General features: G+C 47.0%; 1 protein-coding gene across 4 annotated transcripts in view; it reads left to right on the forward strand.

Moving 5' to 3' along the window:
• The window catches only part of Dpp6 (dipeptidyl peptidase like 6), a 648628-nt gene that overhangs the window by 355394 nt on the left and 267142 nt on the right, over positions 1-26092 (forward strand). The gene's annotated exons all lie outside the window — the stretch shown is intronic.

Raw genomic sequence — 26092 nt, forward strand, 5'->3', positions numbered from 1 at the left:
CAAAGGAAGAGAGCCATGTGCAATGGGGACAGACATTGCTTCCCTTGCTTGCTGCCACCTTCTCCCCTCCCCCAGCCTCCCCAGGGCTGGCCAGCAGGGACAGGCCAGGGCTCATCCAGCAGAGAAGGAGAGCAGGCAGGTGAGGCTGTGAGGCCTCGTGGGAAGTAGCCGGGCTAAGGGAGGGTTAGGCCTGTGGAGGGAGGGCTGCCTGCTGGGCTGCTTGGCCAGGAAGCCTGTCTTCTGCACGGGCTCCAGGGTGCCTGGAAGGAAGTGAGCGCAGGCCTCCCTCTGCCTGGCCAGGTGCTGAATTTTTTGAGTCTTCCAGGATCCTAAGGGCTCCTGTCTGCCACCGGCTGCTGGGTTCACCTCGGGCAGATCATTAAAACAGACCGTGGGAGATGCTGGGAGATTCTCAAAGCGTTTTCTGGCGCTCAGTAAATCAACAGCCGAAATCGATTTTCCCTCTGTGCTTGAGGGTTGTCTTTTCTGTTGCTTTTGCCAGGATTAGGGCAAAGAACAGGAGACCTAGAGTTCAGGGAACAAAGAGCTTCAGTGGGACAGTGTGGCAGCACTGACCCAGACCCGGAGGACACAAGTCAACTTTGGATCTGTGTTCTGTCTGAGCTCCGTTGGGGGGTCATGACCCCCACGTCCCTTTCTAAGTGAAAACAGGACTGCCTTATTATATCATCGTCCTTTAAAGAATTCACATACAGTTTTCTTTCTTTTCAGAAGGAGGTTTTCTAGATATGGAAGTCTAAACATTCTTTTTCTTCCATGGGAGACTCTGGGCAAGAGTTAATGCTCAGCCTTATCTGACAGGTTCATAGTTGGCGAAGCCAGCTCTCCTTTAAAAATGTCTACAGAACATCTGCTCAGAACAAATATTTCTGCCTTAAATTAGCATCCTCCAACTAACTGGGTCTCCTTTTATTTCAGCTGTCTTTGCTCATTAGGTAGAAAATTAACTCCCAATGGGACATGCAGGCTTGAATGGGGACTCAGGTGGCATTGCTGACCGGGAGGGTGAGGACTGAGGACTGGGCCTGGTCTACACCCAGGACACACAAGTCAGAGGCCCCGTCAGTACTGTGCAAAACCAGCTCCCTTTTTTCTGTACAGATATCCTCTTTCTGTGGCTGATACCCTATCACACAAGAGTGTGGCAATGGTTAATTAGGGTGTGGGTTTGGGAGGATATGTAAGGTCTTGGTTTGATTTTATAGCATTTGATCACTAGACAACCCCCAGCCTGCTTCCCTCAAGGAAGCAATGAGTGAGTAGAGATGGAAGTTCAAAGGCAGCCTTGGCACCCTCTGGAGCAGGTGGACACTTGGGGGCCGCCGGTCTGTCACCTACAGTTGAGAATTCCTCTTCTGCCACCCTCAAGTGGCAGCTTCTTGACTCTAAAAATTCAGTGATGATCCATAGAGAGCCAGGGGAGGGTAGGCAACATGGGTGGGGGACAGAGATCTTCCCTTGAAAAAATGTGTGTGTGTATGTGTGTGTGTGTGTGTTCATATGTACACACAAAGAAGGAAGTAAATACTGAAATCAGAGAGTTCCCGAAGGCTCTTCTCATTCTTGCATTCGGTATACTTTTCTAAAGGCTGAGGCCTGGACTACGTGTTCTGAGTTCAGAGCTCTCCCACTCCTTATTTCACAGCTTTCCTCATTGCTCAGGGAACTTTGAGATGGAGCCATGCGGGGCAGATGGCAGTGTATTGGGACACTGTGAGAGGAATCTGTTCCATGTGATTTGAGAGAGAGAAGACACCCATTTAAGGTTGGACCATGGTCTGAGTTGGGGTCATTTAATTGAGCTCATCAACTCATGGCCATCTCCGAGTGGCCAAGAGTCATTTCTAATCAGAAACTTAAGCCGTGGCTCCTTGTGCCGCCCGTGCCAGGAGACCCGTGGATCTCAGGGTTTTATCTGGGATAGCCTGGTACCGGTGTTCACTGCAAAAGAGGAGACTGTCCTTCTTGGCATGCTGGTGTGGGGGTTACAACGCCTCTACCTGCCTGGAACCTAGGATAGAGGAGAAGGAACTGGGCTGGTGGGAGGAGGAAACGTTTTACATGCTGAGGATTAGCGCAAATGAATGAAAAAAATGAGGGGAGGAATAGGATGGAGTGTTTCTCTATTAAATGTCACACGGTAAGATCGACATGGGGAGGGCTCCGGGGGGATTGATGTTTGAGTGGCTATTGTATGAACATTGCGATAAGGACCAGGGCTGCTAGAAGACACTCTTGCTATTTGACGGTGCTGACATTTGTTTTTCTGTGAATTGGGTATCAGCCAAGGGATGTTTGGAAACCACACATCTGTTGATCTGGATGTTCAGATCACTCTCTAGCTGGGCTTGGTTTTTCCCCATACGAGGGTTTGAATTCAGGGCCTCCAGCTTGCTAGGCAGGCACTGTACCACATGAACCACGCCCCCAGTCCGCCCTTTGGCTCTGAAGCCAGTGATGGTGCTGAGACTGCTTGTCTAGCTGGCTCCAAGCTGGCTGCACATGACCCCTCCCGGGGCACAGACCCAGTGGAGAGGGACAAGGCCGAGAGTGTTGTGTTCAGCCTTCGCACACACAGGGGCCTAGGCCTCCCGCGGAGAGGCACATCAGGGCTCTTTTCCAGTTAAATATAAAAAGCACAGATTTATTTTAACATATGCTATTCCCCTTTCAAATGATTTAAAATTGGAAAGCAGTAATCAGTAATGCTATTGAGTGAGAGAAGACAGGAAGATTAATTCTGGATTTTTCCAATGAGCCATAAAGTATTTTCACTCAACTGTTGAACAGGGATAAAATTGTAGCGGCTCTCCTGTGTGTGCACGTGTGCCTGTGTATGTGCCTATGGATGCGTGCGCACACACATGCACAAGTGCTCTCATGTGACACAAAAGTCAGAGATGGAAGAGACTTCACAGGTACCCCCAGATCCCACAGGCAGCCCAGGCCCTTGGCCTCAGCACTCAGAAAGCGCTCACACCCTACCAGCTAACCCGGTCTTTTGTTATATGTTGAAGTTCAGTTTTAACTGCCTTGTCCCTGGACATCTGAGTTGGGGATCATTCCTTATAAGGTGATGATTATTTGTTGTTGTTTCTGTTTTCTCAATGCTGTGTAAGCCCAAACATTAAATTATGGGCCTTAGGACCTGGTGTGGTTATATGAATAGTTCAAACATTTTTAACAATGCCATTCTGGGAGATTTTACTTAAATGAGTATTATTTTTGGAAACCACACATTTAATCGAGTATGCATTAAAAGATACGGAGCTCAGCTCTGAGAGAGAGAGAGAGAGAGAGAGAGAGAGAGAGAGAGAGAGAGAGAGAGAGAGAGAGAGAGAGAACGTGCAAGAGAGAGTGCGCTTCCAGGGGAGAAGAGGCTGAGAAAGGCCAGGTAGCCTCCAGGGACACAGAGCTAATGACCAGAAGGCCACCTTGTGCATTTCTACCCCCATCCTGGGCGTCCAGTCTTGTTGCTTTGTGGAATGGTAAAATTTGTGTTGCAGGAAAGGATCTGGCTTTGTGCATTGTGAGAGCTACTGCTTCCTTTATGTTAAAGGAAGCAGTTATATTAGGTTAGGATCAGAAACAAGAGGTCGAAGGAGACACAGAAATCAAGAGTCAATATTGAGAACTGGGGAGGTGATGCACAGACAGGCCATGATAGGAGAGGAGTCCGTTCAGAGTTCACTGGTGTGGTGAGTGCTCTCCCCCATCAACTCCATCCCGTGTATTATCGGAAGGACCTCAGACTCCGTGGGAAAGCATGACCGCCATTTTGCCCTGCAAACATCTGGCAGAGGGAGATTGATATACATATATACATGCACACATGTGTTTATCCATGCACACATCTTCCGCCGTCATCCTTTGGGGAGACAGCAGGAGCCAATGTGGCGTTATCTCCTGCGTCTGGTTTGGCGGCCTGTGGTCCTGGCAGGGCAGGAGGCGGCTGTGCGGGCTTGGGTGGAAGCTGAGCAAGGCCTTGTCGCAGCTCTGCAGGTGGCTGATGTCCTCCCTGCCAGGAGTCTGTGGGCTGGAGAGCAGCACGTGGAAGGGGGAGGGAAAGGCCACCACACAATCCACCCAGGCAGCAGGCCGAGGTTTGCTCCGTCCCCCCTCCCCCGCCTCTGCCCGGCACTGACTTCCCAGGCCACCACCGCCACGTCCTCTCATCCCTGCTCCTGCCTGGGACGTGACCTGACTTTCCCGGACTTGCCTCTTCCGGTCAAAGAGGTCACATGAGGGGTCTTGTTAAATGACCACCCCAATCGTGAATAAACTAAAACCACGCACAGTGGCGTGGCAGGCCATTCTCATTAGGGAGTTTGTCATTTCACCAGCAGCCTATGGTGATGAAAGCCGGGGAGGTGACCAGGGGTTGAGGTGGTGGCAGAATCGAGGGAGGAGAGCAGAAGATTCGGTCCGGTCCTTATGGAGAGTCCAGTCCATGTTGCGGCAAGGCAGCCACAGCGCCCTTAACCGATCATGGCACCCACCTGTCTGTTCTTCCTTTTATTCTTTCTGGGGTTTAAATTTAGGACCCTCTTTCCAAGGATGGCCACTCTATCACACTCCAGTCCCTTCTTCTCTAGTGATTCTGGAGATACAGCCTGGCTTTTTCCTGGGACCTGTTTACACTGTTACACTGCGCATAGTCCTATGCCCATCTTCTTCTGTCCATGTGGGATGCTAGCTAACTTTTCGCCTGGGTTGGCTTTAAACCACAAATTCTCCCAAACTCTGCTTCCTGGGTAGTAGGGTTTCAGGTGTGAGCCACTGGTGCCCAGGAAAACAAACCTTTCGTTGCACGTGGCAAGGGTCAGAGCCGACCGTTAACAGATCTTGGGGGAGTTTTATAGAAACACAGCTGCAATCTGCAGTGGCCCCTTTCAGGGGACATGGCCACCCTTCAGTCCAAGCCAAGCCGGCCCTCGGGTGCAGCCGCTTCCAGGAGCCCTGTGTATGCCGCAGGGCGAGGCGCACGCCTCCACCAGCCTGGCTACGAGAGTTCTCAGTGACAATTTATATACTGGGCCTGGGCGCTGCCCCTCAGCTCTTCAGCTCAAGGCTAGCGCCTACCACTAGAGCCACAGTGCCACTTCCGGCTTTCTGGTGGTTCATTGGAGATGAGAGTCTCACGGACTTTCCTGCCTAGGCTGGCTTTGAATTGTGATTCTCCGAGCTCAGCCTCCTGAGTAGCTAGCATCAATTTTTTCAGAGATTTAACTTTCTCTTCCAGAACTCAAGCAGAGGAGGAGACAGAGACGTCCTCAACCCAAGGCGCTGGCTTGTTCATCTAGAACAGAGGCTTCTAGAAAATATCTGTGCAGGCCTGTCTGGAGGAGGGAAACAGAGAGGAGAACTCAGAGAGATCTGCTGAGAGGGGGAGGAGGCTCCTTCAAACCATCTGAAAGATCAGAGTCTGCCTTCTAATGATCACATGTTTCCTGCTCATGATGCAGGGAATCTGTTCTCCTGAAGGGGTGATTGCAGCCAATGCAGGGACCCAGAGACAGGAGGCAGCTCACAGGCCAAGCAGTCCAGCCAGAGGCCCACAGAACTTTCTTTCTTTCTTTCTTTTTTTATTGTGAAAATACTGTACAGAGGGGTTACAATTACATGGGCAAGACAATGAGTACATTTCTTACCAAGCATTGCAGCCTCCTCCTTTGTTTCCCCTTCCCATCCCTTCCCATCCTCCCCCTGCCCCCTCCACCCAATCCTCCCCGCTCCCCCTCCTTCCCCCCACCAAAGTTGTAAAGTTCTTTTTCGACATAAAGACTTGTACATCTCATTGTTGCAATGGGTCCAACTGTATCCCTATTTAAACAATTTGTTTTTCCCCTTCCCCTCCACAAATTATACTGACATCAAATACAGTGAAAGCAGGGGTTATACTGTGGGGGAGGGACATACAAATCAACAAAGAAATAATCTTATAAATGTGTTAGAAACAATCGCATGAAAGAAAAAAACATTTGAATACATATCTTAGGGTTCATTTCCCTGACATCAACTTATCTGACCTTCTCTGCTTGACTCAGACATATACTAGATATTGCAAATAAGGGAAACCATGGGACCTATGTTTCTTTGGGCCTGGCTTACTTCACTTAATAAAATTTTTTCCAAGTCTTTCCATTTCCTAACAAATGGGGCAATGTCATTCTTTCTGATGGAGGCATAGAATTCCATTGTGTATATATAGCACATTTTCTTGATCCATTCATCTACTGAGGGGCATCTGGGTTGGTTCCATATCTTAGCTATAGTAAATAGTGCTGCAATAAACATAGTCGTGCTGGTAGCTTTAGTGTGGTCTTGTTTGTAAACATTTGGGTAAATGCCCAAAAGTGGGATTGCTGGGTCATAGGAGAGCTCTATGTGGAGTCTTTTGAGGAACCTCCATACTACTTTCCAAAGTGGTTGAACAAGTTTACACTCCCACCAACAATGCAGTAAGGTTCCCTTCTGTCCACATCCCCTTCAGCATCTGTTATTAGAGTTCTTGATTTTAGCCATTCTAACTGGGGTGAGGTGGTATCTCAATGTTGTTTTGATTTGCATTTCTTTTATGGCTAGGGAGGTTGAGCATTTCTTCATGTGTCTATTGGCCATCCTTCTTTCCTCTTCAGAGAAGTTTCTCTTTCAGTCTTTAGCCCACTTATTTATTGGGCAGTTGTTTCTTTAAGGATTTGTTATTGGGGGATTTAATTTTTTGAGTTCCAAGTATATTTTAGATATGAGACCCTTGTCCGTTATATGGCTAGTGAAGATCTTCTCCTAATCCATAGGCTTTCTATTGATCTTGCTAGCTATGTCCTTTACCATGCAGAAGCTCTTTAACTTCATGCAATCCCATTTGTCCAACCTTTCTTTTATCTGTTTTGTTTCTGGGTCTCTATTAAGAAAATTTGGGCCTGTGCCAAGGAGACCTAGGGTTTCTCCTATTCCATCCTGTAATGTTTTCAGAGTGTCAGCTTTGACTCTGAGGTCTTTGATCCATTTGGAGTTGATTCTGGTGCAGGGTGATATATAAGGATCTAGCTTTAGTTTTTTACAAGTAGTTAACCAATTTTGCCAGCAACATTTACTGAAGAGGCTGTCTTTCTTCCATTCTGTTTTTTTAGCTCCCTTATCCAAGATTAGATGGCTATAGGTCTGTAGGTTCATTTCTGGGTTTTCAATTCTATTCCATCCACAGAACTTTCCCAGCCAGAGCCCCACGGAACCTTCCCAGCCAGACCCCCACGGAACCTTCCCAGCCAGAGCCCCATGGAATGTTCTTGACCAAGGTGCCACAGAATTTTCTCAATCACAGTGCCACAGAACTTTCTCAACCACAGTCCCACAGAACTTTCCCAACTACAGCTCCATGGTTTTCTCCTTTAGAAGTTCAGTAGAGATAGTTTGGCGTGGTAGCCACATATGCCATAATGTTCTCCTTCTTTATTTTGAAGAGGTTTTTTTTCTTTCTTCTTTGCTTCAAATATTATCTATGTGTATATATATATATATATATATATATATATACACACATATACACATACATATATACAGACACATAATTACACACACATACACACATACATGCACACACATACACACATACATACATAGTGCCAGTTCTAAGACTGGAACCGAGGAACTGGGCAATATCCCTGAGCTTTTGTGCTTAAGGCTTGCTTCCAAATTTTTGTTGGTTAATTGAAGTGTCTCATGGACTTTTCTTGCCCAGGCTGGCTTTGTACTGTGACCCTCAGATCTCAGCCTCCTGAGTATTGAGGATCACAGGCATGAGACAGAGGGGCCTGGCTTCCAAATACCTTCAATATTGCAGCATTTCCCTTGGGGAATTCCCAAATATGATACTGTGTGTGTCAAACCCGACCACTTAGCAAGAGGTGGGAGTAGCCCTGCTGTGAGTTTAAAGGCTTGACTCAAGCCCTTCCTGCTGATTGGACAGTCAGATGTTGGGTCAGAGGAAGATGCTTATTTTGATAAATAGGAAATGGAGAGGGAGGCATGGTTCAAGGTCTAGAGAGAGCCAAGATTCCAGCAGTACTTCCAGGGTAGTGGGCGGCTGCTCTCCAGTGGGAGCAGGTGTCTGCATGACCGTGGAGGTGGTATGGCCTGTGTTCTATGACCTGGGTCACAGTGAAGAATGTGGCAGAAAACAGCTAAGGATTGGTGCAGTTATAGAAAAGAGGGAAAGAAACAGAATCTGGCATTTTAGATCTCTGCGGGAGAGAACAGGGCTTCTGGAAGTATCTGGGTTTGGAAGAGCAACTGCCCACCGTGATGTCATGAGCTTTAAAAAGGCACCGGAAGCTTCTGGGTTTCAAAGAGTGGGAATGGTGTGTGACGCCACAGAGACCTTCATCTCGACCCCAGAAACAGCACATTTTAAGAAATGGTGACACACATACCTATACATGTGTATGGATAAAGGCATATATCTGGAAATAGCCCGAGAGATCTATTTAGGAGAACTTAAGGCAGTCAGAATTCCTCTTACTTTGATAAACGCAGTGGACGCGCCATCCCTCCAGCCCCAGGTTAAAGAATGACGGTGACGGATATGAGAACTTTGGCAGGTAGAATGACTTTATCATTCTAAGTCAAAGCTTCAGTGCCCGCAGAGCACCCGTACATCACTTTCCCAAGGCTTACCAGGGTGCTGGGAGGAGGGCTGTGCTGTGACACTGGTGCCCCTTACTTCTCTGATCCTGGTTCCCCGCTGCTCTTGAGGGACCTGGGGAAAATCTGGTGTGGCTCCTTGTTTGAGCGATGATAATGCTGGTGGCCTTGTTACTGTGTCTCAGAGTGGGCGTGGAGACCTGCCCTGCTTATCTCATGAGCATTCTGTGCGCGTTGGCACGGCAGTGACACGTGAGAGGTTCTCAGCACTGGCAGGGCTGCGTGGCCTTTCTGAGGTTGGGGTGTCCTAGAAACCATAGATCGTTGGGTTCTTAAGCATCTTCTACACCGCCTTGCCCGGTGACTTTTGGATGTTGGATTTCGTCACAGAAGCCTTTTCCTCTGGGGAAACGGGTCAGGACTAATGCAGGAAAGAGGTAAGAGGACTTTCCCAGGGTCCTGGTACACAGCCGCGGAACCAGAGCAGGCTGGGCTAGATCGCAGGCCACACTTCCGTGTACACCGGAGGAAACACAAACTGTGGAAGAGGAGCAACTGTTAAAACGACATACCCCACCAGTTGCCCCCCCACCCCTTTTCTAAAGTTTGATCATCTAAATCAAGCAATCCTCAGTGATACATGGTAAATATAATAATAATAATAATAATAATAATGTCTAGCTGATTAACACAAAGATGGTACTAATGAAACTGAAAGCCATGAAGAATTAGATGATACACTGTGATTTTTTTAAGCAATCACTATCTCAGGATGGGGATGTAGCTCAGTGGTATAAGTGCTCACCTTCGTCTGCAGCAACACACACCACAGGCACCTACATGTACATATATGCACAAATGCATGCACTTGTTCACAAATGCACACACATGCACACATACATACCCTGTCTAGAGATGAGTCTGGACAGGCTGTGCACTGGGTGACTGCTGCTGCAGGTCTTGATCTTCACGGCTCCTGGACGGACACAGCTGTTTCTTGTGTTGATTGTATCAGCCCTGGGAGCATTAGGTGATTCATAGCAACTCTTCAGGGGCAAGTGCTTGGCCACTTCATAGGTTGCTCTTGGAGCAAAGGAAAGTGAGGGTTAACAACTGCTGTCTTCCTACGTTTCAAAAGTAAGCCATACCTGAAAAAGATTATGCGTGTTCTGGAAGTATGCAATACGTACTTTTCTGTCCCTCTGAGCTTGAATTGCCGGTCAGGTAGTTACACACAGGTGTGGGGAGAAGAACACGTGGGAGAGGGAGAGGCACCCACCATGTCACCCACATAGACTGATGGGAGGCACACAGAGGTGCCCATGTTGAAACATCTGGCTAGTTTATGTGTTTACACAAAGCTTAAACTGAACCCAAACCCTGTGGACCATCAGCCCTTGGATCTGACCTCTTTTGAGGCTCTGTAGGAGAGCCTAGGTTGTCTACCCAGAACATTTCCATAACCTCCACATCCCTTCCTGTCCAAAGGTACCAGGTTGAGTGGCCATTTTGTCTTCATGTGACCTACCAGCAAGATAGCACAGTCTTCACCATCAGAAGTACTCAGACCTCATGTGGCATTGACCATGTGGCTGTCACCTGTAGGAGCTGTGCTAGGTCATGCGGGGGCAGGGGGAGAGCAGTCAGGAAGAAATTTGAGGTTGCCCTCCAATGGTGCATGGATAACAAACCACGTCAGGCATCAAGAGGCTCGGGGAATGTGACTGACAGCTAGAGGGGCATAGGTAAGGCATCATGGTGTCTTCAAGTCATATTTGAGGGATGGTTGGCTATTATTAGAATATTATTAAAATATGCCTAGAAGAAGACACTTGGTTTTGATCTTTTTCATTTTCTAGTTGCTCTGAAAGGTAGAATTGGGGAATCTGTGTGGATGTGTGGCGGGGCAGGGTTGGCGGGGGGGGGGGGGGGTGGGGTGGGGTGGAGTCCTTCTAGATGACAGCTCTACCTGGGTCAGGACAGCCTCATTGAGTGACAGACAGCTTCCCAGTTCTGGATTTCTTTCCAGAAAAAGCACTGTTACATCAGCCTGGGATCTCCACCTGAGCTGTGTCCCCTGCAGGAGAGTGTGACAAAAAGCCCCATCTATGAAGACTTTGAGTTGGTACTATGACATCTCTTCCCCTTCTCTGACACAGAGCAAGGAGCCTGGAAGGGATACACACCGTCCGGTTACTTAGCACCTTCCTAACAGCCACACAAGCCTGGAGCCAGCCAGATCTACCAATCTGAGAATGAGTTGTTGAATGGATGTGCTTCATCTCCCTCTCTAAACCTCCTCTAGTCAATGATCCACAGAGTCGAAGGACCATGGCTTTAGTCACTCATTCCACCAATGAAGCATTGAGCAAATTGGTCAAACTTTTTGGAGCCCCAGGAGAAAACCACATTCTCCTTGAATTGCCAATTATACTTGGTCCTCCAGAGTCTGAGAACATTGGAGCCAGCCTTCCTTTCCTTGCCCACACCTGTAGCACTGAAATGGTTTTTCTACCATGGAAGCATCGTCCACCTGGCCCAGAACGCAACTGTGTGTCCTTCATTCTCACTGCAACTCCTGTACATAGAGGAGTGAGCATCTTCCATTTACCAAACTCTGAAGATGAACAAGAAAATGAAGCTAAAAGGAGACCCATTGGGCCATGGGCGCTGTCCACAGCCACAGTTCTTTGTTCTTTCTTTGAAGTAGAAATGATGAGTCTTCAATGACTTGATTCATTGGTCCCATTTTCCCCAATGCATAGCACAGCAGATGGACACATTTGAGTTGGTCCAAGGGAGGAATACCCTGAAGAAGAAAGAAAGTGGGTAGATTGCAGTTTGGGGATTTGAGTGTCTGGGGTGTTTGCTCTGTGGCTCCTACTGACGTTGGGTTTAGGAGGCTTGCTGAGATTTTTAACGAGGAAGGTTTAAAGAACACTTCTATTTAAGTAGTTGTACAAAGGAGTTGCTGTTTATGAATATAGTGATCCACGTCACCTGTCCAACCTTCTCATCCCCCTCTTCCAACACGCCCCTGCCCTCCCTTCCCTTAATTATGTATTGGATTTGTTTACCATTTAGCAAACAGTTTATAGATACAGCGCATCTTCATCTGTGGCATCCCTTCAATGTTTCACCCCTTGAGTTCCCCTTCCCTTATATTTCTCAATTCTGTGGTATGGACAGTGATTTCTTGCCTACATTCTCCTTCCTTACCCTTCATTCTTCTTCCCCTTTCAACTTGGCCTCACCCTCTCTCTTGCAAGCACCCATTTCCTGGTACTTATTTTGTTGGTCTTTCTTAAGAATTATACTATTGGAGCTCTCCATCGAGTCCATTCTGCTCATTCATTTGTATCCACTTGCTTACCATCTAGCGTGTTTACCTGTAGATTTATAGGCACATTCTAGCTATCACAAACAAGGGAAACCATGTTGATATCATTTTTTCCAAGTCTTTCCATTTCCTTGTGAATTGTACAATATCATTCTTTTTAATAAATGAGCAAAATTCCATTGTATATATGTACCACATTTTCTTGATCCATTCATCTGTTGAGGGGCGTCTGGGCCGATTCTGTATCTTGGCTATGGTAAGAGTGATGCACTGAACACAGCTCTGCTGGTGGCTTTACTGCAATGGGCTAATGACTTAAATAGAGACTCGTCAGAAGAAGAAGTCAAAGCAGCCAATAGACACAGGAAGAAATGTTCGGTATCTCTGGCCATCAAGGAAATGCCAATCAAAACAACATGGAGATTCCTCCTCATCTCAGTTAGATTGGCCATTATCAAGGAAACAATCTGCTAACAGATGCTGGCAAGAATGCAGCAAAAGGGAACTCTGTTACACTGTGGGTGGGAGTGTAAGCGTGTTCACACTGGAAATCAGTGTGGAGGTTCCTCAAAAAAATAAACATAGAACTACCCTATGACCAGGAGTTCCACTCCTGGGAACACAACAAAGATTCACTGAAGCCACCAGCACAGCATGAGGAAGTTTAAGGGAAAGTTCAGGTGACAGGATGACAGACCCACATGGGATTGGGGTGGGGTTCCCAGAGTCATGAGTTCTGACACTGGCTGTGGCAAGATGGGAGCCTCGGTCTCCACACTAAGCACACCGACCAGTGTGATCACGGTGGCATTACAGCACATGGGGGTGCAGAAGTAAGCAACTACCGTTGAGCGTCCTCCATTTGGACTGTCTCAGTGTGGCTGTAGCAGGGGGGCTGAGCAGAAGAAGCCCAGGTTCACCTCCCGCCTGCATGTGTTTGCTGCACTGAACAGAGGGCCTTGCTTTCCTCCACTGCCACCATGCTTGACGAGGCATAGACACCACGCTGCAGTTAGAGCGTTTATTTGGGTGTCTGACTCTGTTATATTCACATAGCTGCGTGGTTTTGTCCAGGTGCCTGAAGCCTCGCTGTGGTATTCCAGTTGTCAAGAATGTGCTCACATTTCGGGTAGTTGCTTATCTCAGCTCACAAGTGAATGGCTATAAACCCAAGGTTGCCTAGTAGCCAGCGAGAGCATTCTGTGCAAGCTAGACCGTATGTTTTATATTTATTAAAATCCTACAGTAAGGCTGGGTTCTTGATGGTTAGGTCTTGAAGTATCATGGTCCCCATAGTGAATGGGGACATGATGAGAATATTTTAGTAGTTTATTTTTATTCAGTACTATCTCTGCTGAAGATTTCAGCTTTAGGTAATTGTGTTGGCTTTCCTGAGTGAATAAATTTAAAGTAACAGATACCAGTTGAGCTCAAGAAAATACTAAAGAATATGAAGTTTGCTATATGCCGAGATGTTGGCACGTATAAACCTCACAGTGAACTGTAGAAAATGTTCTCAAAAAATAAATACCAAGGGAGGGAAATACAAAAAGGATGTATTTTCCACCCAATTCTTTATGAGAGAAACTCAAAATACGTTTTAATCTTGTAACAGCATTGACGTTTATCCAATGGGTTGCATTAGATAAATATCCGAATGGAATTTTCTAGAAGCTGACACACGCTCTACCCTTTGCGAGGATCGTTATTTCTGGCGGCAGGCTATTTCACGACATTGGAAATACTCAGAGAGAGTGCCAGTGCTATTGATGCATTTAGAAAGGCGTCTGAGGGCTTTTAATGTCTCAGTCCTTGCTCAGTCTTTATATGCATAAGAATGTCAATTCTTTTCTTGAATTATCCTATAAAGAGGTATAATCAATTAAAGATAATAGGAACAATCTTGAGATTAAAAACTTGCTAAGCCACAAATCAATTGCTTTCTTAATCAGCCCTATAGTTCTGGCCCTCAGCAACTCCAGCCCAGCTCTGCAATGCCCCCAAGTAGTACCATGTCACCAGAGCCTTAGAAAGCATTTTGCTCACACACGTCAGGTCTCACAATGAGAAGACCTCAATTTCAATCCCTAGCACTGCCATTTTGCTCAGGAAGTTCTCAGAAGAAAATTTGCGAAGAACAAACAAATACGATTGTAGAAAATCACTACAGTGGCCAATATAAGCCCAAACAAACACAACTGGCTGATCTTTTCCTGTTCCCTAACAATACACACTCATACATCTGTTTCGGGACAAATGGCATTGGGTGGGTACTGCAATCGACCTACCGAGCCAAAGAAAACACAAAATAACAAGAGGAATTGGAATCTCTGTCCCCGCCTTGCAGGCAGAACTTGCCCTCTGCCGTTGACCTCTGCTAAGGCCACACTGGTCCTGGAGTAGCAGTCTTCAACTCACCTAGTGAATTCAGCCAAGGGGCTTTCTTCCTGCAAGACTGGCTTACTGAGCACCGGCTAGGTATTCCCAGGCGTGTGGGCCACAGGATCCTGTGGGAAAGAACACTGACCTCTGGGTACCCCTGCACCGATGGGGTTTGCACGCATCGCCTGGATTAGCCTCCAGCTCTCCCTGGCAATTGTATTACACTTACTTTGTTCCTACCCTTCTCTTTCATTTCTTGGCAGTCCTAGGGATTGAAATCAGGGCTTTCTGGTGGCGAGACAGGTGTTCTACCATTTGAGCCATGCTTCTCTTTTTCTTCTGTTGTATTCCCTCCACCCCCACTCCCACCCTCTGTAGGTCACTTGGACCACAGTCCTGGGTGCACAGCACCATGCTCAGATTTCATTGGCTCAGGTGGAAGGAAGCCTGTGAACTTTTGTTTTTCAAGATGATCTCCAAGAATAATACTCCTAATCTCTGCCTCCTGAGTGGCTAGGATTTCAGGCATAAGCCACCGAGCCTGGCTCCTTTTATCTCTCCTTAAGATTCATCCTGGCTCTTGGTGAGGTTGCAGCCCAGCTGGGGGTGCAGGAGCTGGGGGAGACATGGGGACCATCGTGCATCCCGATTCCTTCATTGCAGCTGCTCCGCTGAGTCCAGAAATGGGGATGGCCTTGTAGAGCTTCCTTCCCATGGGTGCCATTAAGAAGTCTTGAAAGGCCCATCCTTTTATCATGTGGCACATATGCATGTCTGTAGCAGGACATGCATTTGAAGTGTGGGAAAGCAGAGGGTCTTGTTTCCCTCGGCTCTTCTTCCTCAGACAGAATAAAGCCAATCTGGGACAACAGCAGGAGGAGGGCAAATCTCCTTTGGTCTAAAACCTTATACCTGGGGATGGTCTCTGTATAAAGAGAATCATGCATAATCATTCGTTTCCTGCTGTTTGGAGATACGGAAGACTTAGGAGTGTGAGATGTGACTTCCATCACCGGGGAACATGGGAGGGAAGGGGACGTGTGAATGACATGCACAAAATCAGAAACATCAGAGAGAATGCAAAATTCCTAGATTTGAATGAAACCTTTCGTTCCCAGTATACTTGAGAAGACTGTAATTTTTTGGCATATCTGGTTTATAAGCTGTCATGTCAAGAGGGTTCCATGGGTGATAAACAGACTAACATTCATCTCAAGGTGGTTGAAACCTAAAACAGGTTCACATTAGCTAAAGATGCCTCAGCAGATGCTCTCACTTACCTCGCATGACTAGGAGGCAATCAACCCACTGACAACTTCAATGGTTGATCCAGGCAATGCACCAGACAATTCATTATGCACTGTAGATCCCCACAGAAGCTGTCCTGCTGGGGGAATGAATGGCCTCTTAGCCCCATTCAGGAAAAATAGAGGGAACAATGAAGAAAATTCACATGCAAATGGCCTGTCATCCTGTGAACTTCTGGAAAGATTATGAGCTACTGGAAACAGGAACTGTGATAAGCTTGACAACAGCCTGAAAGGATCTCGCTTCTTTTCCAAGATGGCGGTAGTCTCTCGCTTTTGAGTTTGTAGAATTCTTGACAGTGGCACAGTGGTCCTGAAGCTAAGACTCTGCCATCAATACTACAGTGGACCAGAAGAAAGGAGCATGTGCACAAAGGCTGTAGGAGCGTAAGGCTGCAGGTGGGTTGTGCACAGGCAAGGTCCACTCCAGCGGGCTTCTGGCCCTCCCTTGGGGTGGGCTCTGAGCCTGCGTATAAATACGTGCCTCTGTTTTCACCATCAGCTAACTTACCTGGAGTTCTGTTCTCGCGGAGTGTGGTCTCCCTGCTGTGAAGGCACTGACCTGTTGCTGACAGGGACATCTTTCTAGAGAGAGAAGCCCAGCCAATGATGTCTCAGATACGCTGAGCCATCTGAGCCTGCGGATGCCCAGGTTTCAATGCCGGCCATTTCTCTTTCTCTCAACGATGAAGGATGGGCTTACTCTCCTCAGTGTCTCTGAATAGCTCTGAATCCATCCTTTCTCAAGGTCATCTCTGAATCTATAATCTTTTCATCTGAGCTGGTCAGAGTTTGAAATGGAGAAACTAATATGTTTATGATGCAAAGGAAAGTTGGGTTGGACTTGAGTGTCTTGCTGGTGGGAGGCAGCCATGAAATCATACAGGTCAGAACAGGTAGACACACCTGGCTTATGAACACACATACACATATTCACTCATATTGTCCATGTAAGAGAGGAGAGGGAGGAGAAGCTGAGTGTGTGCTACGTATGTTTCTTCAACAGGGCGGAATCCTGAATGGAGTGTGAAGTGGGTGGGGCCCACAGGAGTACGTTAGGTTTATGTCTGAATGCATCTTGCTCATCCATTAAGCTGTGTGTACTATAAGGACTCACAGCCACCTTGCACACCCAGAGAGGCCAGAATTCACAGCAAACATGGTTCTCATTATTCCTCATTGCCTTTGATCTGATTACATGTGGCACGAGGCACCACTTTTAAGATGGCCTGGCTTATAGCCGGACATCTATAGAGGGACATCTGTGATGGAAATCTCATCCCTGAGGAAATGGAGCAGTGCTTCTTGATTCGGTGTTCACTGTAACAACCCAGAAGTGAATTGTTTTGTTCTCACTAGAAACTGAAGCCTTCGATGATATGTTCATGATCGACTGAGAACCACTCCAAGACTGTTGGTATTCAGTAAGTATTCTTAATAGAAGGAAGACAGTGATGTTTCTGTCTTAGGTTGTCTTGCAACGTGTACACCAAAGGCACATGTTTAATGGATTCCAATAACAAATATAAATTGTGCCTTGGTTACCTGAATATCTTCTTACCTGTTTGGAGATTTTATTGTTACAAACAGCCTAATAACAGGCATACATCATTTTAATTGAACCGTAAGCCTGACACTTTTATTGAAAAGAATGGATTTCAAGTTATTTTTCATACAGAGAGGCCGTGTGGAGTCTGCTCCCTGGGTGAGGGCTGGCTCAGATAAGGGTGATCTGACCTCCAGGAGAAATAAAACAACACTATCTCACACTCTTGATATTTGGCAAAAATCCATCAACTAACTACCCAAAGACCTATAATTAAATGACTTCAGGAAAAGAAACAAACAGAACTATACACAGACCATCAGCTCACATGTTACCCTGGGCTACGGTCTGGAACACCAGAGCCCTAGGCTCTGTTTATGGTTAGGTCACCTTCTGTAGACCAAGTCCATTATGTGGTCCCATCTCCAGTGGATCCTAATTTACATCAGCTGTCCCTTCACATATAAATACATACATGTATATGCACATGCATATACATGCAAATGCACATGCACAAACATGCATGCATATGCATACATGCATATATGTATGTGTATGCATGTATATGTGCATATATATTTATATATCCTGAGTAGTTGTAGCAGTAGGCTTCTTTCTATTTCAGGCTTTGTCTGTCATGTTCCTTTCTTTCTGTGTGTGTGTGTGTGTATGTGTGTGTGTGTGTATTGGGCCTTGCACTCAAGACCTCAACTTCCTGTTTGGCTTTTCCCCCTCAAAAGCTGGCTATCTACCATTTGAGCTATACTTCTGGCTTTTGGCTGGTTAATTGGAGATAAGTCTCACAGACCAGACTTTCCTGGCTTCGAACCCCAATCCTTGGTTCTCAGCCTCCTGACAGGCATGAAGACACTTTTGAGCTACAGAACTCTCTCTGGAGGATAGAAGTCAGAGTTCAAGTTCTGAAGCTCAAAGTATACTTGGACATGGTAGAGAGGCACCTGTCATTCAGATAGAACTGCATGTATCATCTCAGAGCCACAATGTAAAAGACCTGACCCTTCCCCCGGCCGGAGGAGAGGTTGATTTCCTGGTTGTCAGAGGTGACTTCATCTGAGTCCAGGCAGGTTCATACTTGCCCAGAATTGATGCTTTTCAGGAATGTGAATTCTGTGTGTGTCAGACTGTTTGGTGTTGTTGTAACAGAATACCTGAGTCTGGGTAATTTATAAGGGAGAGAGATCTATTTCTTACAGTTTGCTAGGTTGGGAAATCCAATGAGGGACCTCCTTTCCTGGAAGGTGGAAGGGAGGAGGGGGGACAGGTCCAATCACGTCCTTCCATCAGGAACCTTCCCCACAGCCAGGGAACCACAGCCTCTCCCATGCTCCATGATTAAGTTTCCAAGGATCGAACCAGGGGGACCACACTGAAACCACAGCGTGCACATCCAGCCAGCCCAACCATCCAGCCAGCCTGCACACAGGGCAGCCCTGGCCAGCCGTTATCACTGTTGTGTAATTTGTGTATTTGTTACAAAGATATGATATCATTTTGCTTTCCCGTCATGATTTCCTACTTGATAGGAAAGTAGCTGCTCACCCATGAAAGGTACAGGGTAGTTTAGATCTTCTACTGAGATCCTACAAGGAGGGAATGGGGAAAGCGGGCAATGATCATTCTGCATACAGGACTAAGGGGGCTGGGCACTGTTAAGAACGCAAAGCTGGGAGCACTGGGAAGTTGGCTTAGTGGTAGAGTGCTTGCCTTGCATGCCTGAGGCCCTGGGTTCAATTCCTCAGCACCACATAAGCAGACCAGAAGTGGTACTGTGGCTCAAGTGGTAGAGCCTTAGCCTTGAGCTGAAGAGCTGAGGGACAGTGCCCAGGCCCAGAGTTCAGGCCCCACAACCAAAAAAAAAAAAAAAAAAAAGAATGCAGTGCTGCATGTGTTAGAGTTCTTGTGTCCATGAAACTCCCAGTAATTTGTATGTGTATGTGTGTGTATGCTTGAGAGAGAAGAGAGAGGAGAGGAGAGAGAGAGGCAGACAGAGAGAGAGAGAGAGAGAGAGAGAGAGAGAGAGAGAGAGAGAGAGAGAGAGAGAGAGAGAGAGAGAGAGAGAGAGAGAGAGAGAACATGGTATCTAGGTCTCTGGGTCTGCATAGCCATTGTAGGCTTCTATATGAAGATGAGGGGATTGTTAGGCTTCTAGACAAGGTCAGTTATTCTGATGTGAGTTTTAATGGCATTTCCTTTGATTCCCAGTAGTGCCTCATTTGAGCCCTATGGTCAGCATTTATATCAATGAAGAATTAGTATCTTATTAGCAGCATGGAATGCTAAGCTGGAAGATGATTTAAGGTTTGATGCACTGTAATTTGTCATCTATGCAGCTTTCTTTGAAAAGTGGTATTGACATTATTTCTTAGAAGAAAACTGAAGGTAAGAAAAAAAATCACTAAAGCTCATGCAATCTCTCTAGAAGTTTCCTTTTGAAAGTGGAACTAGAATTCAGAACTCAAAAACCTCATTGCTGATTTGGTACCCACTCTCCGTGGTGGGAGGGGAAAAAGAAATGTCGGGATAGGAGACAGGGTGTATGCACAGTTCTTCCCATGAGCTTGCTTCTTAACTGTTAGTGTTTATATTGGATATGTGGCTTCTTTTTTGCCAGAATGATCATGCACAAAGCTATCATAAGTCTTGTGATAATTTGCAAGAGAAATCTCATTTGCCCAAGCGATTGCATTTCTCTTCTGCCTTCAGTCCCTGTGCATAATTCCTGGCATGCTTGTCTGGCAGGAGGTGGTTGTGGCTGGTCCCCTGGGACGCTCTGGTGGAGAAGGTCATCAGTCATGCTTACTACACCTATCTCCACCAGTCCGTCAGCACAGGCAGAGCACACCCTCACAGCTTCACGGTGACCACAGGGAAAATTGGGTGCCAAGACCTCCATATACCGTGGCTCTCTTGTGGTATTGCAGAGGCATGGCATGACCTCCCAGGAAACGGCCATCCGTGGGGGAGGAGGGCAGAGAAGGAGCAAAAAAAGGCTTCTGATGGCCCAGACGGTTGCCAGGTTCCATCACACAGAGGAAAGCTGGCTCCGTGGGAGGCAGGGGTAGAGAAGAGTTCTTGGGACATCAGTTCGGATACTGCTTCTGAGATGAATTGGTGTCTATATGGCGTGAAATAGAATGTGGCGAGGAAGAGAAACAGGGAAGCAATTAATTTGGTGAAGATGTTGGTTTGCAAATACTCCGTGCGTCTTCCCGGCATGGTCCGAAAGCGCGGGGCAAGTGATGGAAATCCTATCGATTTTGGATTCGTCTCAAGGTACTATGAAATATTAAAACAGGAAGGCAACTGGGTGATCATTGCCCTCGCTCTGAAATGAACAGAACCTACGTGTTCCTGTGCCTCCCAGTCTCCCTGCTATTGGTGGAAGAGCCAGGTTTGGGACACACCTACCACCTCCCTCCGGTGAGCTCCCATCCTGTGGGTGTACCAGACACCAGTCCAGGAAGCCGAAGCCCTCACTCCAGAGAGCACCACAGGTGTGGGTTGATCCTCTGGATTATTTTATTTTCTAATTTTCTTCAGCCACAGCTGTTAGAAATAAATATTTCTAAACATGCATAGCCGGACAAGTAGGACCTTCCATCCTACACCTAACACTTCATATTATTTCTCTGGGATACTGGTGTTTTGTTCTAGTTCATGAATTTTCTGAAACATTCCTTCTTAAGGCTTTGGTGTACATACTCCTTCCATCTTGATTTCAACAAACTTTTCTGTAGACCACAAGTCGTAGGGCCCCATAGAAACTGGAGCAATGTTGGAGTTGTTCTGTCTGTTCTGACCTGTATGCACACATGAGTCACATGTGGCCAGAAAGGTCTGCAAAGGTGCTTGGTATGAATGGAATTTCATTTAATTTTAATTCATTAAAACTGAGGCGAGCTGGGTGCCGGTGGCTCACGCCTGTCATCCTAGCTACTCAGGAGGCTGAGATCTGAGGATTGCAGTTCAAAGCCAACCCCGGCAAGGAAAGTCTCTGTTTCCCTCCTCTGGACAGGCCTGCACAGATATCTTCTAGAAGCTTCTGTTCTAGATGAACAAGCTGGCACCTTGGGAAGAGGACGGCTCTGTCTCCTGAGGTTTCAGATTGGAAAAGGCAGCTTTGCTTGAGTTCTGGAAGAGGAAGTTAAGCCTCTGAAAAAATTGATTCTAGCTACTCAGGAGGCTGAGATCTGAGGATCGTTGTTCAAAGCCAGCCTGGGCAGGAAATTCTGTGAGACTCCTATCTCCAATTAACCACAAGAAAACTGGAAGTGGTGCTGTGGTTCAAGTAGTAGAGCACTCACCTTGAGGTGAAGAGCACAGGAACAGTGCCCAGGCCCAGAGTTCAAGTCCCAGAACTGACCAAAAAAAAAAACAAAAAACAAAAAACCGAGGCAGAGGTAGCAACATCTAGAGAGCTGATGGTGGCAATTCTGTCGGACAGCACGGGTCTGGATGCTGTCACAGGGGCTGAAGAGTACTTGATGAGTCAGGATCACTGGCTTCCTGGCCTTCCATTCTAGCCTAGTCCAGCACAGGCCAGTCCAGCCTGGCCCAGCCCCAAGCAGTGTAGAGCAGTGGGAGACACATGAAGAAATGATTGCACCCAAGGGAGGTTGCTAAGTCACAAGCCAGCACAGGTCCTGTGACACAGGGGACAAAGTGAGTGGCTCCCCCTGGGTCTGGAGCACCGGGAGGACGGTGACCGAATGCAGGCATTCGCGTCCTGGTGGTTGGACTCGGTCCAGTCACAACAGAGGTGAACAGAAGAGGAATGGATGTCAGCAACACTCACAGTGGTGGAAAAGAGCTGAAAGCCCAAGAGTATGTCTATCTGTAGGAGATCTACATGCAGCCATACGCAGGCTAGCAGGTGCTGGGAGGCTGTGCTGTCTCCCTTGTTCTACCACAGTGTGCATTGTGACTGGGGATAATCCACTGTCTGGACTCCAGCCTCTTCTGGGAAGCAGGAGGCTGATGTGAAGCCAGCAGGCTGGCGTTGGTTACTCTGCAGTCTCCACTCTGCCTCTAGCCTGCAGATAAACTTCTATCACGATTGTCACAGTGAACCCAACCCCGCATGGCCGGCAAGACCATGAGAGCATCTGTGGCATGGCCTTCGTGTCAGGTAGAGTAGGGGCGAGGCCAGGCCACGGGGACACCCGTGGTGTGGTCTTTGATGTTGGTAGCATTGAAACAAGACATCCCAGACACTCTTGGGAAGCCACCAGCAGCCGTCTCTTCAGCTAATGTGTCACTTTCCTGCTCTGAATGCCTGTGTTGTCTCTGCACTCTTCCCTTTTGTGCTCTTATCTCCCCCAAATGCATAGGCCGGGAGCAGGCCTGAGAGTAAGTGGAGCTGGCAGGCAGAGGATGGTTCTGGTGAGTCACTCACCTCTCAGAGCCTCATCGCCGTGTACTTGGGACGTGAGATGTCTGCTGCCTTGGGTGACAGGAGTGTAGGATTTATTTTTATCCATGACCCACCTGCTGGCAGGTAGAAAAGGTCTCTGCCAGGCCCCCAGGGATCTCACTAGAGCTCTGCTAATGGCCTGGTAGACAGCTGGTATACCAGGAGAGGACACCTGGGACGAAAGCACTCACTTTCTCAGTTTAGTCGCTTAGGCTTTGGATTTATTTGGCCCTTGAATTCCTGCTTCCTTCAAAGTGGTCAGATTGATCTTTGTGGAAGCTAATTTTATAAGAAATTGAACAGTAGAGAGTTTCCTGCCAGACCAAGAAGATTGAGTTTTAGAAGGTTGGGTACGGGGCACCAGCCCTCTGCTTGTGTGTTTGGACCAATCTGAGCCATATCCAGAACACCTTGTATCTGCCCTTGCTCAAGGTAGACGGGTTGTCACATACCATAAGGTCATTCATTGACAGACGTCCTCAAATAGAGTCAAACAGAACTAATAGCCTGCTGAGGAATGAGTCACTTAATTTGGGTCCTTAAAAACAAGCGCTTTGCATGTCCCTAAGTGTGATCAGCGTAGTGAACAAATCCCAGGGTCTTAAAAACAATGGTGTATACACTTTGTAGACTCTCCCTTCATTTGTGTGTTTGTCTGAGCCCAGGCTTTCATATTTTTACTGATGTATGTGCTGACAGAAACCAAGGAAGACACCAGTGTGTTCTCTGTTGTGTGTGATCTAGTGCCTTTCCGCCTCATCATGCACCTATAGCTCCTGCTGAGCACGGGACCTGCAGGTCTGACCACTGAGTTCCTGAGGAGTCCTGAGGTGCTACAATTACAGCAGTGGCCGCACACTGGAGGTGCTGCGGCTCACACATATCTGAGCCATGGCGCTTAGCGACCTGCATGTGTCCACCTGCGATCCCCTCATGTGCCCTCTGTGAAGACATGGCTTCAGGGCACAGCCGAGCACCGAGGCTGGAGCTCCAGGCCAGGGCCGGCGAAGTCTGACTGTCATGACTGTTCTTCATCCAGATTACAGATTACAGAAGGAACAGACAGTCTGAATTTGGAACTTTTCCCATAGAGATGCGAAAGGAAATCCTCTGTTGCCAAGATACGTGCATATTTGCTTGTCTCCGATATGATTTTGAGACTGCATGCTGACCCTTCCCCGCCCACACCGCTCTCCCTGCATCCCTGATTTGGGCAGCATTGTAATGAGAAGGATGGAAATGCTTGCTTAGGAAGTGAGAGGTGTTTGGGTGTTGGGGATTGCAGGCATTGCTGGAGGTGGTCTAGGTCCTGGGGACATTTCAGCTCACTGGAGAGGACATGCTGTCATGGGCAGCCTCATCTTTTAGAAAGGAGAGCTCTGGACCTTCACAGCGTGACTGTGTATCTTTTCCCTGGTTGCTGTTTGACTAGTTCCACTTTAAGTATATTTGCTTTGCCTTCTTTTCTGATGTCTTTGAGGAAGAGTTATTTGATTCTTTATAACCCAGTTGGGAGAAAAGATGACATCTTTGATTTTGTGAGGAAATATACATATTTCTCAGGTTTTTGTTTAATTGCATGTTATTGAATGTTGATGTTTGATTTCCAGACAGTCTTTAATATGAAAGGCAAACACATTCATTTTCTATCAATTCCTGGAAAATGTTGCCCATTTTAAAAAAACCTCTAGACTGGTCTTGCCGATACACCAGCCTACCAACACTTGCTCCACTATAATTCTGTACTTAAATCACAACCAGCTAGTAGTATGGATTAATGCTTCATACTATCTTGAAACTGAATTCCCAGGCTGCGCTTTGATGGTTTAAGGCATTGATTTCTCTCTCTGACAGCGCTGAAGGTATTGGCTTCCAAAAACATGGAGGAAGTTTGCTAATCTCTATGGCACAGATGTTGCTTGCTATAGAAAAATGTTGGTAAAATTTATAGTTTTCCTTTATAATAAGATGTGCTTGGGAGATCGAGATCCCCTCCAACTCATTGTGAAAATTAGATTTAGGAAAAGGAAAAAAAGCAGAACTTTCTCATTAAACTCAAAAATTTAGGATCCAAGCCAATAATCAGTCTGGTATTTGGCAATTAATCTAATATCTGACTTTATGTAATTTTAATTATCAAGATCAGTCATCGTAATTGCATTATATTTTGCAGTGATTTCTAGCATGCCCCTGTGGAACATTCACACTCGGGGCAAGTCGGGGGTGGAGAAGGAAGTACCCACATTCAAGCCCACTAATGTCATCTGGTGTCCTTAGAAATTAGATTTTAGCAGCCCATTTCCACAATACATCCAGGGTCATTCTGTAACTCAGTAATGCAGACACAAAGCGATTCTGCTGAGCAGGAAGAACTTTAGCTTTGTCCTTCTATTCTGCACCGTGCTAATTTAGATTATTCTAGTCAGGGGTATATTATCAGCACCTCATCTGCAGAGAGAACTGTAGATACAAACTGGTCAGCCTTTTGTGGTGTTTGTGTTTTGCTGTTTCTTGTGTTAAAGGTGAGGAGAGGGGAAAATGTTTTGCCAGGACTCTTTCTTCTTGCGCACTGGCTCTTCCTGATGATCAGTCCAGAGATGTTTCTTGCAGTCAGTTTTCTGCCACTGTAACAACAAAACTAGCTAAGACTGCCAACTAGAAAGAAAGGTTCACACTTGGCTCAGGGTCTGGGGTGTTTGATGCCATGGCCAGTTGGCCCAGTGCAGTTGGGCCTGTGGTGAAGCAGCATCATGGAAGAAGCTGGGTGTAGGGGAAGCTGCTCAGCCCAGGGTGGCCCAGACGCAGAAAAAAGGGTAGGGAAAGGAGCTAGGATCCCAGGGCCCTTCAAGGGCACTGCCCAGTCACCTGGCTTCATTCCACCTCTCAGGGTTCTACCACCCCTAGTGTCACCGGCTGGTGACTATGTGTTCAGGTCTTGCATCTTTGGTGGGGGGTGTCACTTATTCCAACCATAGCACATTTCATATCTTTGAGAATGGAAAGTTCTAGAACAGACATAGTCGAATGCAAAGGTATTAAGGACAGGACAGATGAGTGGAAGCCCTCAGTAACAACTTTCACCAGTTGTCCTACCTGAATGATGCTGGAATTATCACACACGCGCGCGCGCGCACACACACACACGCTCATACCCAAGTGCAATAGCTATAAATCCCCAAGACTAACCATCCTTTCTTCTGCCATAAACCCCCTCCATTCAGGATCAGTCCTTTTTCTGGAAGCAATTGCAGAGCTCTGGAAAGCTGGCCTCGTCATTTTAGTTGGTTATGATGAGTAGAAATGTTAAGAGATGAAAGGGGCCCAGAGAGAGTCCAGAGGATCCCGCCCACATCTGGCTGTGCTCATCTTCCCGGGGAGCAGTTAGACAGCATGGACTTTTCCGGCAGCATTAAGATACA

This window comes from Dipodomys merriami, unplaced genomic scaffold, assembly GCF_024711535.1.
Source record: "Dipodomys merriami isolate MVZ:Mamm:240054 unplaced genomic scaffold, mDipMer1.0.p SCAF_5, whole genome shotgun sequence".
Classification (NCBI taxonomy): domain Eukaryota; kingdom Metazoa; phylum Chordata; class Mammalia; order Rodentia; family Heteromyidae; genus Dipodomys; species Dipodomys merriami.